This window comes from Corvus hawaiiensis, chromosome 15 (assembly GCF_020740725.1).
Source record: "Corvus hawaiiensis isolate bCorHaw1 chromosome 15, bCorHaw1.pri.cur, whole genome shotgun sequence".
Classification (NCBI taxonomy): domain Eukaryota; kingdom Metazoa; phylum Chordata; class Aves; order Passeriformes; family Corvidae; genus Corvus; species Corvus hawaiiensis.
Genome location: NC_063227.1, coordinates 19,495,479 through 19,509,925, shown reverse-complemented (window position 1 = coordinate 19,509,925; position 14,447 = coordinate 19,495,479). Strand labels below are relative to the sequence as shown.

Here is a 14,447-nt window from a genome sequence, read left to right as displayed (position 1 = left end):
GGCACGGGAGGATTTCCACATGGAATGTTCTGTGCAAACAATGCATTTTCAGAAACAACCCTTGCAGCCTGCAAAGCAGGAAGGGTGGTCATGGTGACCCCACCTGCACAGGGAATGTTTGCTTGGATTTGAGGGCATCTCTGGGGATCCAGCAGCACTCATGTACAGCAGCTGGGCAGCACCAAAACCGCATCAGGAAGGCCACAGATTCCCCTTGTGCAGAGTGGAGGGGCTGATTTTTTTCCTAATAATCCTCTTTTGTCAAAGCAAACCAGGTACTAGGAAAAGAGCAAAGGGTCAGACTCCAAAAAGTCTTCATTCCTGTGTGTAATCCTCCTGTCAGAGGAGGAGACATTGCTGGCTGGGAGGTTCTGCTCCACAGCTCCAGAAATCCCTGTCTGCACCAGCGGCGGCAGAAACAACAGCCCCAGAGTTGTGCTGCCCATTAGCAGGGACATTTCCACTGATTGCTCGAGCTGTGCATCAGGGAGCCTGCACAGCCCCGGGAACACAGCTCCTGCAGTCACAGGTGACAGCTCAAAGGCAGCCAGCGACAGGAGAGGATTTCATTAATGCCTCCTGCTGCTGCCAGCGCTCCACGCTCTCATGTCCCGGCACAGAGCCCACGCTGCCTGTCCTGTGCCACTCCAACACATCCATCTGAAGCCTCATCTGAATTCTGATCTGCTGCTCCAGGAGAGCACACAGACATCCTGGAGCTCCTCAGCCCGGTCATCAGGCTCTGGCTTTGCAGCCAAATGGACGCAGAATGACTGAATCATTTACGTTGGAAGAGACCTCCAAGGCTACTGAGTCCAAGCTGTGCCTGATCCCCACCTTGTCCCCAGCCCAGAGCACCGAGTGCCACCTCCAGCCCTTCCTTGGACACCTCCAGGGATGGGCACTCCAAATCTCCCTGGGTAGTTCCAATGGCTTTTCCATGGAAAAATTCCTCCTGATGTCCAAGCTGACCCTCCCCTGGCACAGCTGGAGGCCATTTCCTCTTGTCTTGTCCTTTGTCCCCTAGGAGCAGAGCCCAACTCCAACCTGGCTGCCCCCTCCTGGAGAAGGTCCCCCTGAGCCTCCTTTTCTCCAGGCTGAGCCCCCCCAGCTGCTCCTCACAGCACTGACTCTCCAGCCCCTTCCCCAGCTCCATTCCCTTCCCTGGACATGCTCCAGCCCTTCAATGTTTTTCTTTCCATGGGAGCTCAGAACCAAACACAAGATTGGAGGTGCCTCAGCAGGGCCAGCACAGGGGACAGGCACTGCCCTGGTCCTGCTGCCACACCAGTGCTCATACAAAAATACCAATTATCTCTAAGAATAAACAATACCAATAAGCTAATCCTTGTTCCCATCTAGGGATGAACTGAGGGAGCAGGATGGGTATTACAGCCTTGCAAAACTGCCTGCAGATTAACTAGTTCAGGCCAGGTTTCCATCCAGCCACCCCTCGCCGAGATGGCCGGCGCTGATGGGAGCACCACCAGCACATCGTGTGTCTCCCAGCACAAACCACTGCCAGAGCTCCCTCGCTGAGTGCAGGGCAGAGCCAGCCAAGGATGGAAAACCTCGAGGAACACGGCCCAAGCACTCTCCAGCTGAACCATGGCACAAAGACGTGCCGGCACTCACAGCCTCTGCGGCTGAAGGGAAAGTTTCCTGGGCAACAGCAGCTCAAGGAGTGTTCTCCAGCCAGCTGTGCCCAGGAGCTGAGGGATTGGAGAGGGCTCTCAGGACACAGAGTGCAATCACAGCGAGCTGAGATCCCCTTCACACACAATGTCCTTTTAATGGGTGGCATCCACGGCTGAGCCCATCGTGACAGGCTAAGTGATGTGCAGTGCCATGGAGAAAGAGAAGGAAATTTAGCTGACCTGACCTGAAATCATCCTCCTCTGAGCAAGAGGGTCCCCAGGTCTGTGAGGAGCACTCATGTTTGCTGGTGCTCCTCAGGAGCACCCTGTGGCCAGCTGTCCCTCCTGCTCGATGACTGCACAGCTACACTGGCATGCCTGGGATGATCTCAGCAGCTCTGCTCCTCCAGGCATCCTGTCCTCAGGAAAGCACCCCTGTGCCTCCAGCCCCACAGAGGAGCCCACTACAGTGAGAGCCCCAAGCCCTGCCAGAGGGTCCCACCTGGGCATGAAGCCCCAGACAGGTAAAAGACAGCCCAGCGAGCAGCAGCACTCGATTGCAAGCACCCTCACGCGTCCAGGATCTCAGTGGAGAGGGTGTAGCTGCCATGCAGACCATTCCATTCATGTCACTTATGAAATCGCTTAAAAAAAACCCATTTATTCTTCTTGCTTGCTCCTCATCATTTACTCCTACCAGGACTCTGCTCTGGCATGTTCAAAACACTCCTACACAAAGGGAAAAGTTGTGGGAACACCTTCTTGCTGCCTACAGAGGACCCACGCAGCAAGGAAGCCACGCTTTGAGGTTTACAGGAATAAACTGGGCTGGCTGGGCCCTTCCTGAGCACAGGCAGCAGGTCCTGCTCCCACCTGCAGCAGAAGCCTCGCTCCAAACTGGGCCCAGCACACAGGAGGGAATTGTGGCATGGGCACAGGGCGGGAGGAGCAGGATAACCACGGCACAAACACGTGTTTACAGAGCCCGGCATCTACCGAGCAGTGGTGCCACCTTTGTAACTGCTGCTAACAAATAACAACAATAAATATTAATAACCCCTCCAGGCTCCCTGTGCATCCATCAGCTCACATCAGCCCCTCGAGCAGCAGCTTGGCCATGACACCACCCAACGCAGCTCCGACAGCCCTGCCAGGTGCCGGCGCAAGCGGGAGCAGGACAGGGATGTGTCCAGCAGCAGGAGACAGCGCAGCGGTGCCCGGGCACGGCACGGGCAGCTCTCGGCACCGGCAGCTTCACCGGCACTGCCACAGCTCCCCCAAGAGCAGAGGAGGGGGTTGCTGTGCATCGCTTGGATAAAGCCAGAATCGCCCCTTCTACCCGGCCACAGCAGCCCTGACCCTGCTGCTTATACAAGTCGCAGAGTTTAACACTAAGCATCGTTCAGCCTACCATTTAAATTGACTTAATTAACTCGTTCAGCAAGCAGCATTCACACAAAACGCTGCTCCCCAGAGGGCAGGAGCACAGCTTTGTACTTCGGTGGTTTGAAGCCTGAGCAAGGCTGCCCTCGCCCTCCCCACCCTCGTTAGCAACCGTGGCACCAGGGGCCACGCTCATTAGTGCTGGTGGCAGAAGGGGCCACGCTCCACCGTGGCTCAGCACGACCCCAGTTCCAGGAGCTGCAGCCCGTGCATCCCCAGCACCCCCCAGAGCCTCCACGCCAGAGAGAGAGCGCTGAGTGCGGGATGGGGGATCTTCTCTGCCAGGATGGAGTGTACAGAAGCAGAGCGTGCCTCGGAGATCAGAGGCTGAATTTATCATTTATTATTTATAAGCAGTGCATCTATCTGAATTTCTGGCAGCTGCTCTCGCAGGGCTCTGTGGCTGTCTGCACTCCACATGACACTCCCGCTCCACAGAGCTCTGGGACTGGCAGGGACCTTCGAGTCCCCACCAGAGCGCTGGTGCTGATTTGCACCAATTTAAGACTTTAGGACTTGCCAGGAGATGAGAGATGCACAGGGACCTTCAGGACAAACATCTTTCTGAAAGCTGTCACACTGCCTGACCTCAACCGCCTGAAACAGCTTTCCCCTTCCTCCTCACCTCCCCACCACCCCAAAGCCCAGTCGAAAACACCTCTCCTCCTGCCTTTCTCCTATTCCTTACTGCAATTTCCCATGCACAGCACATAGAATAAGTGATGTTTTCTCCCCCCACTCAGATCTACCTTCTTCATCAGTTTCTATTTGCAAGGTGACACCTTGCTCACACTAACCGAGGAGTCTGCCAGCATTCAGTGTGGTTTTTTACCCCCTCTGCTTTCCCAAGCTTGGAGAATCTAACAGGAAAGAAAGCACATGCTGCACTAACCAGGTCCCAGAGAATCCTGATGTCCCACTGCAGCTGGGCCCACGAATTGCCAGAGATTTAACTGGCTTATTCCCAGCCTCTCTGGAAACAGCTTTTTGTGTTTCCCAAGTTCCTGCTGTTCACCCGTGGCTCTCACAGGGAATAACAACCTCCTTCCCCTGTCAAATGCTGGCTTCCCTATAAAGAGGCTCAATTAAGAGGTTAAGAAACCATGCAAAATTCCTGCTCAGTGTTACAGAAACCCAGCGGTGATGGATCGGCACACGACTCCCACAGCAGCACCACACCGCCAGCCCAGTACAACCATCCATCCCCATGGCCCTATCTCAGCCTGTCCCAGCCAGGACCCTCCCTGCCAGCCCCAGCTCAGCCTGGAGGTTTCCCATGGGGATTGCCAAGCCAAGGACCGCCCTGCCGCTCCCTGCAGAGCACGTGGCACAGAGGTGCCCCGGCAGCGGGCACGCCAAGGACTGCTCCAGCTGCCCTATCGATCTGCCAGGAGCGGTGAGCTGTGAGGTTTATGAAAAATGCATTTTCTCACCTCTCCACAGAGCGCCAGGCAGTGGTGACAGCTCTGACTCCCCGGGGGACAGCAAGCAGCAGGGAGCAGGATGGCACACGGGCAGCAAGCGTGGGGCTTGCCCCCTGCGTGCTCAGGATACGTGGCCAGGAATAACATGGCATAGCAGCCTGTGGATTAATTGCATGGGGTGCCTGGTTGGATGTCCAGCCCTGGCTGGGCTCCCACGTGCTTCCAGTTTTGTGGCAAGCTCCCAGTGGGATCCACCTCGTGGGTCAAACCCACTCAGGAGCTGCCAGACTGGCACAAGGACCTGGAATAAGGCCCCAGCATTTCCCACAAAGACTGAAAAGCTAGTCTTGCTCCCCAACCATCAAAGCTTCTCCAGGCCAAAGCCAAAGCAGAACAGCCAGCCACTGCAGGCAGCATTCCTTCAGCAGGGCTTTTCCTAAGGAAATTTAAATTAAAAAGAGCCCCAAGGGCTGCAAATGCAGAAGCAAATGCACAGACACAGAAAGCTGAAAGAGAACATAATTCCTTCCCTCTCCTGTTCTTCGTCTGCCACCCCTACTTTGGGGAATGGTTTGTTGCCTTTTAGAGCTATTTTAGATGTTACTTGCAGCAATGTATGGAGAAAACAGTTGAAATGTGATGGTGCAGCATTCTTTTTAATTAAACAATCCCTCAGGCACAACAGAATGGCTCCAGTCAAGCCCAGGACACTGCAGGCCTGCCTCCTCGGGGGGAGATGCTGGCCCCGCTCCTCCAGCAGCGCAGAAGGTCTCACAGGCCCCTCTGGAGGTCTGTTATCAGGTGGCCCAGATCTTCCACAGGCTTTGTGTCCTTCCTGCTGCCATCCTGGCTTTTTGCCTCGTCAGCCTCTGCTAAGCAGAGCTTTGATCCCTCAAGTGACTCCTGGTTCAGGGATCTTCTTTCCTTCTGCTGCCCAAACACGAAGGACATGGAGCTGGAGCTCCCCAGCACCGGTGCTTCAGACGGGAAGGCTTTGATGTGGCACAGAGCGCCTGGCTCTGAGATTCCTCTGGTCTCCCCAAACAGCAGCAGAGCCACAGCTTGCGATCCATGCAAAAGAGCATTTTCCTTGGGGAATGGAAGCCACGCCAGCGTTCATCTCCACCTTGTCATGGCAGAACAAGCTGCATCGGTGCTTCAAAGAGCTCCTCAGCCCTAAATCCTTAGAAAACGTTGACTAAGTGGAGAACCTGTCTCTGAACGTGTCATGAATGCCAGCAGAGGTTATGAAACAGCACTCCTGCGCATGCCTGCGCCGCCACGGGACCCCGCGCGTGCCGCTGGAATCGCAGCAGCCACCGCAGGGGAGGCTCAGCTGCCCCATGGATAGTTGAACTGACAGGTTATGGAGAGAGAACGAAGGAGGGAGTAAAGCTGCCGGTCCACAGGTCCCCCCTGAGCTCCACAACCACACTCCCTGCTCCTCAGAGCTGTGGGGTTCACTCGAAGCAGTACCTTAACTCCATCCCACTGCCCCTCAGCCACACCAGTCTAAAACCTGCACTGGGGAAGGAGGAGAACAGAGATGTGACCAGAACTGAGTGGGTTTCCTCCACAATTTTCTCTTCCAAGGGACAATTACTCTGTTTGTAACCACAGCAGCTTCCAGTCAGTGCACTGCTTCTCATCTGGAGCTCAGACCAACAGCAGGAGATGCAGACACTCAAAAGGAAACTCCTTTTGGTGAGATACCCTATAAAGAGCCACTTCATGGACTGGCATATCTCAATAGCTGAGCAGCACTGGTCCACAAAGGGTTCTTCCTTTGACAGTCCCGGCTGCCACTGCATCTGCTGGCTCTGCAAACACCCAAGGAGCAGCCAAAGGACACAGATTTTCACTCTCCGTGTCTTGGTGTTTGCTGTAAGATGATTGGCAAAGCCAAGAGCTCGAAGTGAGCAGCAGGCTGTTACTGTGCACACCCTCAGCTCTGATCAAAGATGCATCTGCAGCACCTTCCTCTCTGCTGTGGGACACCAGAACATCCTGAGCAGCTGCCTCTGCATCCTGGTGGTGCCACGGCAGGTGGGGACATGGCACATCCACCACAGGTCTGCCAGACCCTGTCTGTGCATGTCTGAGCTTCTCACTTGATGACCACATGTCACAGTATCCCACAGTGGTAGGGAGAACAGAGATCCAGCAGGCAGGAATTGTGCAGCAAGATTCCCTTATTTAATTATTTTACAACTCTTTTATAGACTTTTTTCTGCACAGTCTAATTGGTCAAAGGATCAGGATCATCCACCCCTTGATGTGATTGGCTAAAATCCTAAAACATCCATTGTCAAAATATTTTTCTATTTTCTGTACTATAAACAAAGGTTTTGCAAGGTCGCAGGTGTTCATAGTTTATACAACTCTACAAATATCTTCCGTGAGAGAGAAAAATATCTCACAGGACTGGAAAGAAGCAAGAAAAATTCTTGCTAGCAGCATATTTGAATCCACAACCACAGACCTCAGCTGTCCCCTCCTGCACACAGATTTCATCCCCAACTATTCTGCAGAGTTCCTCCATCAGCTGCCATCTAAATGAAGCTGCTCTGTGAATCCAGGCTGTTTCAGTGACAGCCTCCACAGTGACTTCCAGTGACCACACACGTCACATGTCAAGACAAGTTTTGGCACCGACCCCAATGAAGGAGTGAGAAATCTCCACGCACCCAGAGGCAGGCAGGGGCAGTTATTCACATGTGAAAGGGAACAGCAGTGGGAACAGGCCACATATGTTTTCCGAGGCAAGGACCCTGTCATTTATGGAACAAATGGCACACTTATTGTGCTATTCAGGAAGAAATAATAATTACAGTGGCCTCCAGTCTCCAGCTCTTTTAAGTCTGTACTTAAAGAAAGAGCAAAAAAAGACCAAAGCAAACAACGCTTCCACAGAAACTTCTGAACGGGCTTTTAGCTGCTGGACAAAAGCGTGGCAGCAGCAACTGCTCCTCATTGTCCCGTCTCGGTCCCGTTTCGTAACCGCAGCCCGGCACTGCAGGCAAAGCGCGGCAGGAGCAAAGCCCTGCTCGGGTGCTGGAGCTGCCCTGACCTCCAGCCTCCTGCCACGGCACCGTGCTCCAGGTGTGCTCCAGGTGTGCTCCAGGTGTGCTCCAGGTGTGCCCAGCTGGCCTGGCACGTGCTGCCTGCTGGGCATCCCAGGGCCAGGAGCAGGGAGCCAGCTCGGGCACCTGGCGGGCTCTGCGTGCCCAAGGGCGTTGAACGGGGACAGAGGAGCCAGAGCACGCCCAGGGCTCCATCCACGGCTCCAGGATGAGCTCTCAGGAACACGTTCCCAGCACACATAACTCTCTGTCTAATCAGGCACTCAGCCCTGTTGTGGGCGAGATTTACGGAGAGGCTTTTTTCTCCTGGAAGCAATAATAGATGGACAGCAGGAAAGGGAAGAAATTAATGAACAAGTAATCATTCCCAAAGTTGCAAATAGGAGCGATTCCTCACTCTGAGACAACTCTGGAAAACAAGATTAAAATGCTTAGGGGACATATTCAGAAAACTGCAGGTAATAGAACAGATAAAATGTATTTACACTATCTCACAGGGGACATGTACTTTTTATTCTGCTGAGGAATGTAATATTCTGCTCCTCATTGCAGAGCTAAAAGGGTGTCCTAATAAAAGCAACTTAACAAAGCGTTTTTAATGGCAAGTGGGTCTGGTTCCAGAACACAGGCTCTCCTCTGCCCCGCAGCCAGCACGCCGCAGGAGCCACAACCAGCACCTGCAGACACACCCAGCACACAAACATAATTAATAATCCGTGCCAACAGCACAATTATCCACCAGCAAAAGGGAGGCTGGGATGGCAGGGAGGTTGCAGCAACGCTCCCTGCGCTGATGTTCCCTAAGAGGAGGAGGCAGGCCTGCCTTCCTCCACTTCCCAGTGCCCGCAGAGCCACGGCTGCCAGCGAACAGACTGCGCCTCAAGTAGCCGCCAGCAGAAACAATTTGTCATGTGTCAGATCAAATAAACTCTTATGAGGCCACTGTGCTCCCTGAAGCAGACGGCTGCCAAACTCCGAAGCAGAAATCCAAGAAAGCGAGCCGGCCGGCGTCAGCCCCGAGTGCTCGCGGAGCCCAGCACACTTCTCACAGCGCACCATCAGCTCCCGTGCAGCACCCCAGGCCAGGCAGCCAGCAGCAGTACCCATGCTGAGCAAGGATTTGGTGTTTAAATTATCACTCTGCATAGTCCAGAAACTCCACATTCCTCATCCAGTGGCGCAGCACCTCGCTCATCCCAGCGAGGCCTGAGGAAGGCCAATATCTGTCAAGTGTCTGGAATGTGCTGCAATGGATTATCACTTGTCTGAGCAAGCGCTTCCTCCCTCCCAGCCAGCACATGCTCCCTTGCTACAAGAATTCCCTCAAAACTGAATTACAGATTACTCATTTTTTCTTTTAAATAGTCCTAGAGCCCTTTTCTTTTGTTCATTCCCAAGCACCACTGCAGTTTCCCACGCTTTGGGCTTGTGCCCTTGTGTTGAGGCCCCTCGCAGGTCCCGTTTGCTGCACAGTCCTACAAGAACCACTAAAGCACAGGACCTGGACATGTCCTTCTCTGTGATTCTGCTGGGCAGAAAAAACCCCTAAAACTGCTCTGGGCACATCTGCAGGAATAAATTATGCCAGCAGTACTGTGAGGATCTCAAATCACTCACCTGCTCCTGCAAAGACCAAGCTCAAGCACTCCCTGGTGTGCACAGAGGGCACATCCCTCAGCCCAGGGCTCAGCCGCTGGCTCCAGATGCTCCAGTGGGCTCCGTCTGGGAGCAGCCACCTGAGCCCTGCCATAGCCAGGAAAGCCACTCCTCCTATAGAAGATGGATAATGGCCCCATAAAAGTGAGTCTGCAAGAGGCCTGAGGTTCCTGGCTGGAAGGAGGTTAGTTTATGGCAAAGTGAGAGCAGCCACAGAGAGAAAGGCAGGAGATCCAAAGGAAGGACAGGAGAAGCTGGAGATGTTGCTTCAAGTCACCAGAAAGCAACCTCCTGCCCCAAACTCCAGCAGCAGAACCTCGACACTGCCTATCAACAAAATGAAGTGAGAAAACGGGAAATCTGGCAGCCTAAAGCAAGGAACAAGGGAAGAACAAGAAATCAGGCACGGGGCATTCCCCCTGGCATCAGCAGGGCCAGTACAAACCTCAGCTGTGTGGGGTTTTTCCAGTTTATTTAAAGAGCATCCGATGCCTGATGACGAGTTATATTTAGACACCTTCCTATCTGTACCAGGACTCCTCTCCAGCCACACGGACTGGCATGGAGCACAGGACCCCATCCTGGAGCCTTGGCCAGGATCACTGTTCCCAGGAGCCTCTCAGAACACAACACTCAGGCGCCCCAGGCACCAGGAGAGCTGTAAAGGACTCGCGGCGCTGCTTCCAGCAAGGAGCAAAACACAGGCTGTTCCTGGAACGCGGGAAGTGTTACACCGAGATCCCGGGGAGGAGGAGGAGGTTACAGACACAAGTCTGTCATTTACAGCGATGCTTTTCAGGCACTTACAGCTGCGCAGACATCAGGAGTCAGGTCCCCACAGATTCCCAGCCTTTGCATACTCCAGTTTCCAGCCAACAGCTCTCTGGACTGTGACCCAGCCCAGCTCAGTGGTGGAGAGCAGTGCACAGCCCTTGGCCCCAGCCTTTGAAGGCAGGTTAAGCAGGCAAAGCTTCAGGCATCAACCCAGGACATGGCTTGAACTCACATCTCTGAATGGAAACTTCCTCTGAAAAATTCATGCTTTTTTCAGCTCTCTGACTGTGAGAGATTTCAGAGAGAATCAAAGGGCTGGAGTGCTGTGGGAGTCCAAAGCAGCTGCACCGGGTTCCTCAGCAAACTCTGGTTCTGTTCCTAAACAACGGGAAATTCTCCAGACACGTGGAGAAAACCAAATCAGCCTCAGCCATCCCATCTCACCCTGCTCCTCAAATCTGAACAAAGGAGCCCATTTACAGCACCACTGATGAATTCCTTTACCCCAAGAACACGTGCCCAAGTGCCACGCTGTGAGTACTGGGATGATTCCCAGAAGCCTCCTGCTGACGTGGAACACCCTTCCTGAGCCTCCCCACATACACTGTGTACTTCATTACCCCACACTCACTGGGAGAAAAGGAACAAAATGCATTCCAGAGACACTTGCTGATTTCTGAGTACAACCATGCTGCAGGCAGCACCACCATCTTTCCCTCCCTTTCCAAGGTTGGCACATGCCATGTCCAGTTCCCAGAGACAGGAACCTCACACCCAGCCCTTCTGTTCTGTCACCCTGAGGAGGGCCCATCTGGAGGAGCCATCACATATTAGGTAACAACATGGTATTCCAAACTACTTCCAGAACTTGCAGAAGCACTTAGATCACCCATGGCTCCTGCTGGAAATTTTCCATAGTGTAACAGTTTATTTTTTGGGCAGGAAGAGAGCAAGAAAATTAATTAAGGCAGAGTAAGAAAAAAAACTCCCCCTGAAGTGAGTTAACGACACTAAAGCAGCAGTTGTGAGCAGGTCAGGTCCATTTTAAGGGCTATACATTTTCACTTCCACAGTCTTCAAAAGGAAAATGAAGAAACTTTGTTCTGTATGCATATTGTCCACCATTTGTTATTGTCTGTCTATTGATGCTTACTTGAAAAACAAAATTTAATTAAACCCCACAGTACTGCATCGCCTGCCTTTGAAATATGCCTGCATTAGTGGATCATTACAGTAAATGAAATACAGCTTCATATCGGATTTTTCAAATAACGTCCTAAAACTGTTACAAATTAAATAATACTCCTGCAGAGAGAAATTAAGAGACAGAGTTTTTAGCAAGGGCAAAGAGATGTTTACAGATGAAGTCTGGGATGAGACGTGGAGGCGATGAGGCAGCGAGGTGCCACAGGGCTCTTCCACACCGTGTTGGGAGGGTTCTGTGTACCAGAAACTAGACAAGGAAAGAGTGTGCCAGGGCCAGGCACGTGGAAAGGGCAGTGTCCCCAACCCCCCAAGAGTGTCAGCACGAGCAGACAGGATTTTGGGGTGTGCTGGCACAATCTGTCAACGCAGAGAGGTGTTTCTGCACGGAGCAGAGCTCAGTGCAGCCACACACCCTCCACGTCCTCTGGAAACCCGGCCAAAGCAGCAGCAGTCACGGCAAGTGAAGCCTTGTAACCAGTGGAAGCAGTGAAAGCCTGGACACTCAGTGGCCAAGGAAAGGGATGCAGGAAGGTGCTGTTGTGGCAGGATGAGAAATACATACCCAGGGAGGAGAAAAGCAACAGGAGCTTTGTTATCTCGGGGTGAGCAGGAGCACAAGCGGGTCAGTGAGTCAGCGCTGGGCACAGCGGCAACGCCTGACGTGGAACACCCCAAAGCAGAGTGTTCAAAGCAAGTGAATATTGTGCGAGCCTCACAGCTCTGGCTTCAAGAGATCTTTTCCTTAATAGCACCTGGGGTGATGCCAAGTGTTCTCTGACGATTTATTTACTCCAAGAAATCATTTCCCCTAAATAAGCGGAGCCCATTACCGCATCCTTCTTCATGTGAGCCTGGAAAAGGCTGTGCCCTGCAGCTCCTGTGGCCTCATCTCCATGGTGATGCACCAACACACACACTGACTCCAGCAAGAAGGCAAACCTCCCCAAAAGAAAGGCTGAACCTCCCCAAAGGAAAGGCTGAACCTCCCCGAGGGAAAGGCTGAACCTCCCCGAGGTTCAGAGCTCTCATCAGCACAAGCCCTGGGGTAAGGTGTGCTGCAGGTGTTGGCAGGCAGGGCTTTCCAGAGAAGCAGAGCATGTCAGCCTACAAGCAGGCTGGAAATTAAGAAAACCTTGCAAGGGCACCTCTGGATCCATTTTACAGGAAAACAGTAGAAGATTCCCAGCTGCTGTCCATGCCAGGGAGCAGCAACTGAGAGACAAGTTCCTGTAGTTCTCATCAGCCTGTGTATCTATTATTTATAGGAAGAAGGTTCAGCATATAATTATTGAAAACTGTCAACTTCCAGCCTACGCAGAGCTTCCTCTGTGGAAAGGCTCCTGCTCTGTGAACCAGGGACTGCTCACGCCTGCATGTCACAGGATTAAAACGAGCAGCTGTGGCAAGAGGGGATCTATTACATGTTGCCTTATTGGTCTTGCAGCAACAACGAGCACTGGGACCCCACAGCACTAACAGCACACAGCAACATCAGGCAAAAAGCACAGGAATACAGAAAATGCAGCCCAGGATCCTTCCTGAAGGAAAAATATGGTGGTCAAGGGGCATTGGGAGTGATGTAAGAGAGCTGGCACATGGAGCAGCTGGGGAAGGAGACTGACCAGGCTCTGTGGGGCCAGACTGGCGAAGGCACGGCAAGCACAGCACTCGGGCGCCAGCCCAGTGCTCTCCTCACCCCCACCCCGAAGCCTCCACGGGGATCAGCAGCACACAGCCGCTCACCTGCACACCCCCAAACGCTCTCCCATCAGGAGATTCTGGCTTTGTGCTTCCCAGGCTGTGGCAAAGGCTCCCGTGACACCTAAAAGCAGCACAACCAGCTTGCACAAAGGATGGAGATTGCTGAGGCTCCGCAGCCATCCCGAGGCGAGGCGGGAGCGATCTGCGAGTGCCACAATCATCAGGCAGTGGGAGCGTGCCAAGGGCAGGGCAGACAGAGGTTAAAACTGAGCAGGCTTCACACTCCCAGGTATTCCAGGAAACGTGCTCATCCTCAGCTCACCAGCACTCCTCTCCTCTTCTGAACACAGTCAGAATGAGGTCTGATCATTTAAAACAGACCAGACTGCTGCTCCCAGCTTGCTGGAGGAAATAAAGGGAGTGGGGATGTCTGACAGGGAAGAGGGGGCACAGCACAGGCACCTCTGGAAGTGCCCTGTTTCTGCAGTTCAAGGTTAAACACCTCCTTTGCACCAATTTCTGAATCTGCCTCTCTCTAAAGCTGCACCAGGTAATTAGAATCATTATAACTATTATTAGACCATAATATTATTATAGCATTTTTGCTACACTTGACATCTGTTGGCTGATAGATTTAACTGGTACATAAGAAATAACTGTGCAGATTTCTTGCAAATGAGCACCAACACAGAAGACATTAAAGCATTCTGCATTCAAAAAGTTAATTTTATGGAAGTATGCTTGAAATAAAAATTCTAAAATTAAGTTAAACCTTTAAAACCTCTCGTTAAAGGAATTATTTGGGTTTAAAGTAGACAACCATTAAAAAACTCCTGACTTTCATTTAGATGTTTAAAGGCATATACGTGGCTTGGTATCTCCTTCAGATCAACATATGCATCTTCTTCCCATCTACTCCAGAGATTTCTAAATCATCCTTCCATCTTCCTTTCCCTCTCTCTGCAGCAGGCACTTGAATTATTTGGGCAGAGTCTGACTGCACAGTGAACCAGTGAATCAGGGCTCTTACAACCTGCTGTCTGCAAATCCTATAGAATTATCAGCAAACACACATCTAGAATAAAATACAGCTTCTTGCAGCCCATGAAGCCCAAAGGGCTTTGCAAACTAGACTCAGGATGCAATTTATCCACCACTGAGATTCAGCTGTAATCCAGAGTGGAACACAACCTTTCTATCCATATTTAACTACAGCACGCAGCCCCCTGGAGAAAAGTGAGGAAGAATCCAACAGAAGCCACAGGAATGTTTTAGGGAGACTGAATTTTCTCCCCTGGAACTGAACTTTGGTCAGGGCACCCACTGAGTTGTACTCAGTGATGCTTGTGGGTGCCTTCCAACTGAGAATATTCCATTATTCTATGACTCTACCATCAGCCATGGACCAATATAGGAGAACAAAGAGGGCACCGTGTCTCCATCCTGTTGAGGGTGTCCCTGAAGCACAGCTGGAGGGAACAGCTGGGTACCACAAGTTACCAGCCTGGAGAGGAGGAAGAAGT

At 52.3% G+C, this 14,447-nt stretch overlaps 1 protein-coding gene across 2 annotated transcripts in view; it reads right to left on the bottom strand.

The window, feature by feature from the left end:
* SIL1 (SIL1 nucleotide exchange factor) overlaps positions 1–14,447 on the bottom strand; it is a 99,888-nt gene that overhangs the window by 80,963 nt on the left and 4,478 nt on the right. The window lies entirely within an intron of this gene.